This window comes from Lotus japonicus, chromosome 2 (assembly GCF_012489685.1).
Source record: "Lotus japonicus ecotype B-129 chromosome 2, LjGifu_v1.2".
In the NCBI taxonomy this organism is placed as follows: Eukaryota; Viridiplantae; Streptophyta; class Magnoliopsida; order Fabales; family Fabaceae; genus Lotus; species Lotus japonicus.
This window is the reverse complement of record NC_080042.1, coordinates 1,089,465-1,094,894: the sequence shown is the minus strand read 5'-3', so window position 1 is coordinate 1,094,894 and position 5,430 is coordinate 1,089,465. Positions and strand designations below refer to the sequence as shown.

The following is a 5,430-nucleotide window of genomic DNA, read 5'->3' as shown; positions in this document are numbered from 1 at the left end:
CTATTTTTGTCAAAACCAGGAAGAAGATTAGAAACCCTCCTAGATGTGTTTTACTAGCTTTGACAAAAATAGATCCTGTTCCGGGATGTAAACCCTCCTAGATGCGTTCAAGATCTACTACTTCTTATTCGGACCGTTCAAGGATGTGTTTTACTGACTGGATTTTATTTTCGTTGATGTTCATTGTTCAATGATGTCTGTGTTTTAGTTCAATGGTTGGGCTCTTGTTCAACTCTTCTATGTAGTTTTGTTAAATGACATTGTTGGTTTTAATTTTTCACACACTGAAGGTTAGAAACTGCCAGAAATGGTATATGACTTACATATTATGGGGGACACCGGTGCATCCCTTTTAAGGGTGACACCATAAATTTCACCGTGATAATTGAATTGGATGTGGAATTTTGGGTATAGAAAATGAGTGCTCGTGTCTTATAAATATAATTCTCAAAAATAAAATGTTTAAACCATTCATTCACTTTGAAGTTTCACATACATTATTAAGAAAAATACACAAATTTTATTTGACGGAAAAGAGATGCTGCATTAATAAATAATTAGAGAAAAATCCAAGAGAATACAAGATTGAAGTACAAGATGAAAAATAGAAAGACATAATGCCAAATGTGGCCATTTTGTGGAAAGCCCACAAAGAGAATCTGAATTTCATTGAACTGGATGCACAATGCCTACCAAGTAAAAAGAGAATATTATTAGAATATAGCATTACAATGCATAAATACTGAAAATGAAAATGAATAGACAAATGTTGCTTGATGCACTGTCTTGTAAACTTTTTTCTACACAAGTATATAATTTTTTCGTCATACCATAAATTTATTTTATTTTAATTAAAGTTTTTTTTGAAAGTTAAAAGAAATGTGTTTGTTTGATCTTATATGAAATTATGCGATTGGAGTAAAATTATTTAGACTGATGATACATATCTATGAATCTCAAATGAAAAACAACAACTAAATAAAATACCTCATTATTTCGTATTGCTGACGTGGTATTTATTACTCTGAAAAAAAAAAAAAACAAAGCATGTTCTGAATAAGAAGAAGAAGAAGAAAAACTAAATAGAGAGTAAATATTTTAGGAAATGCATAAATCTTGTATTTTTAATGGCTGAAAAGTAAATACAAACAAGAATATATATATTTTTATGATGAAGACAAAAAAATACCTTTTTTTTCCCCAAACTCAAAGCGAGTATGGTTGTAGTCTTTGTCTAAAACACGAACAAGCGGCACATGTTGGATGATTTGGCGTTGTTTGTTATCTTCAAAGTCGAATTGCCCTGGCTCTCTTAACTCGACACGTTTAAGTATGTGTTTGGAAAACCCATTCAGGATACACGTTTGGCTCCGATCCACGTTTACAGAAGCAAGAAATAGTTGCTTTTGGATTTCTGGATCCACGTTTGACATCTCCAGATTTGAAACCAAACACGCACTAAGATTATTTAAGTGTTGTATGCCGCTTGGCACCTCATTGAGCTTGGGCACGTTATGTAGCCAGAAAATTTCCAGATAAGGCATTGCTCCTCTGTCAATGAGGATGAATTCCAGATTGTGTAAATTCCTGAGTTGTAACTTCTTTAGTTTGGGAAACCCCCCATCATGAGCATGCAAAGTGTCACCTGCATACGCATTTTCGATCCGGAGGCGCAACAAGTTTGGAAGGTTTTGTAGTGATGTGAATGGATCAACAGTTAACTCGGAGTCTTCCAATGTCAACTGAACAAGATATTGAAGGCTTGGAACCCACTCTGGCAACTTATTTAATTTCATTTTAAGGAACAACGATCGAAGCAGAGGCAGGGTTGAAATCAAATGCAAATCAATGACTTCATCTGGCTGTGTGACATAAACCGATAGTTTCTCCAGTTGCTGCATCTTATTCAATGAGGAACACAGAGCGCTTCCTTGTCCTTCCCTAACACGATTTAAACCCAACACTCTTAACTGGCTTAGCTTTCCTAGCTCTTTAATTAGCTCTCCTGCTTCATCATCTTCTAGGCTCAAATAACTTAGTGCTTGTAGGGATGTCATTCCTCCAACACTATCCTTCGTTAATGGATTAAACTTAAAAGACCCATCAAGGTGTCGTAGCTTTATGAGTCTGCTTATCTCCTTTGGCAACAACACCACTTCGCCTTTTCCTACATCCAAGGTCTCAAGGTTCTCAAGTTTGCAAATGGATTCTGGGAGACTTTTAATGCCTCTACCTCCAATGTTCAAATACCTCAAGTGGATTAGGGTCCCTAAATTCTCAGGAAAATGATTCTCAGGAGGAACATGAGAAAAACTCCATATAGAAATTGGATTTTGTAAATCAAGTACCTTCAGTAGCTTGCAATTTGCAGGAATTATCCTCCCAAGTAATTCTTGTATCGTTTCCTCCTTCATGAAAAAAAGCAAGGAACGGATGTTTGAACTTTCGGTGCTTGTCATGAAACTATTGGAATTTGCTGATATTGATAGGCGTCGACTTTTCCCAATTGAGGCTGACCGGTCATCTTCACTAATAAAATGGGCAAAACTCAAATCCTCAAATTTTCTATGGATCATCTCCCGTAATAGGTCATGCACCCGAGAACCTTTAACTCTGCCATCAATACTCAACCAAGATGCTTGCACTAGACTTCTACGGACCAACTCCATTAGATATCCTTCTGCAACCTTTTCCAAAGATTTCCCCCTCTCCTCTTTGACAAACCCCTCAGCTATCCACTGTCTAGTCAATCTCGCTGTTCGAACTTCATAGTCTTCAGGGTACATTCCAAAATATAGATAGCAAGGTTTAAGATAGGTAGGCAAATCATCATAACTGAAACATAAAACCTTCCTTATGCTATCTAAACGGGAATCCCTCTCCAGTTCTGAGCTTAGATTTTGACTAAAGCTTCTCCACTCAGACACATCTGCCTTTCTGCAAGCTAAAACACCACCAATGGCTACAATAGCTAGTGGTAAACCTTTGCATTTGCTAACAATTTCAGAAGATATGTCCATAAGATCATGGGGACAACATCCATTCAATTCAAAGAATGCCTTCTTACAGAACAACTCAATGGATTTTTCTTGAGTTAATGGTTGTAGCTCATACAGTTGAACAAAAGAAGATCTCTTGCAAGAGTCTGCAACATTCACATCCCTTGTTGTGATAAATACTCTACTTCCAACTTTATCATCAATTAAAGCAAGCTCAATGTCATCCCAAAACTGTGTGTTCCATACATCATCAAAAAAGACAACATACTCCTTGTTATGCAAGTAGTTTCTCACCTGAGTTATCAATGACCCTCGATCCATTGTTGAAATATTTTCAGGAGGAGTCTGCTTTTGTTCTTTGTAAAATTCCTGTAAAATGTTGCTCAACAATCCCTCCACAGTGTATGACTGAGACACAGTGACCCAAGCACGGTAAGGGAAGTGGCCTGTAACCTGTTGGTTGTTGAAAACTTGTCTGGCAAGAGTGGTTTTTCCCTGTCCTCCCATCGCAACCACGGAGACAACAGTTCGCTCTTCTCTTCCATTCACCAACCAATCAATGAAGGTTTTTTTTGGTGATTCAAAGCCAACAACATCATCTTCTTTCAGGAAAAGAGGAGCCAATTGAAGGTTCTGCACCGCCGCATCTTGGTTTCAACCGGAACGGGTTTGTCCTGGTTCTGAAGAAGATGGGATTTGAAAGCCGTAATCTTTTTGGACCCATTTCAAGTGCTTGAGCTTATACGCTGTTCGTATACGAGCTGGCTCCCATTTCTTAGTGATCATGTATTTATCGATGATATCTTCTAAGTGGAAAGCTCTTTTCACCAAATGCTTCAACTTTTCCTTGACTTCTTCAGTTGCATTGGATCTATCTGTTTCATAAATGAAGGTTTGAATATTTTGCAGTTCATCTCTCATATTTTTGACTTCTTCTGGGAGATCTTTTAACAGAGTGCCACACTCCACTATTAGTGAAAGCATATCACGAGCGAAAGACAATACAAGTCCCGCCAGTTCCGCCATTTTTATCTTAGCTCGATCTGGTTTTTGCTAAACGGTTAGAGGAAGACCAAAAGATAGAGCTTTGGTGAGAGGAAGAAGACTTTGAATGTGTCGGTAATCTGTTGTGTAATGGCACTAACAATAGCACCAATTCTTATCTAAGAAAGGGGGAATATATACAAGAGTAATGATTCATAGACATTGATACAGTAAAAACACCTTCAAACACCCCTTTTCCTGCGGATTTGGCCAAATAATACACTGAACTAACCACCTAAATACACATGACTAACCATAAAGCACAGAATCGTGTAAAGTTGAAATTCCTAAATTAGGGATTTGGCCAAATAATACACTGAACTAACCATCTAAATACACATGACTAACCATAAAGCACAGAACCGTGTAAAGTTGAAATTCCTAAATAAGGGATTTGGCCAAATAATACACTGAACTAACCACCTAAATACACATGACTAACCATAAAGCACAGAACCGTGTAAAATTGAAATTCCTAAATTAGGGATTTGGCCAAATAATACACTGAACTAACCACCTAAATACACATGACTAACCATATTATTTGGCCAAATCCACAGGAAAAAGGGGTGTTTGAAGGTGTTTTTACTATATCAATGTCTATGAATCATTATTGTATATACAATGACTCTAACTTTTAACATAAACTACTGCTCTGTTTTTTTCACAATTGATACACTGTGGCAGCAATTACATAAATAGATAGAAAATATGTTGCCACAAATTTGGTGCAACTAATACAAATGGTGTGTATAAACATTTTGTGCTCTAAATTAAAAATGTTAAAATGAATTTTTACAATACATTATAGGCTTATCTATTGTTTAGTACTAATATTATTATATAAGTTTATACATTAATCTTCTCCTATATATTAAAGTGACAAATTATTTAATCCACCCTATAGATGATGGATAAAGAATGATAAGAGTGTGGTGTATAAACTTATACAAAAATATTTAATTCACCGCCACCACCACAACCCTCCACCATCGCCATCACCATCACCCTCCACTATTGTCACCACCATCACCCTCCACCACCACCGCCGCTACCACTTGAACCACCGCCACCACAACCCTCCACAATCGCCACCACCACCGCCCTCCACTGTCACTACCGTCGTCACCATCATCACCATTACTTCCAACACCGCCACCACCCTAACTACCACTCAGCATCATCATTGCTTTCATCACAACCACCATTGTCCCTACCGCCACTGCATTATCGCAACCACTTCGCCGCCACTAACATTATCCTCATTTTTATAATATATATAATTATTCAATATTTCACAAAATATAGGTTTATCTTAATTTAAACTAAATAGTAATTATACAGTGTATGACCAAACGTTGTATAGTATTAAATTTTTATCAGACCT

The 5,430-nt window shown here is 36.9% G+C and overlaps 1 pseudogene; it reads right to left on the bottom strand.

The window, feature by feature from the left end:
• Positions 1 to 547: 547 nt before the first annotated feature.
• Positions 548 to 4,157, bottom strand: LOC130735160 (disease resistance protein RPM1-like; annotated as a pseudogene).
• Positions 4,158 to 5,430: the final 1,273 nt, after the last annotated feature.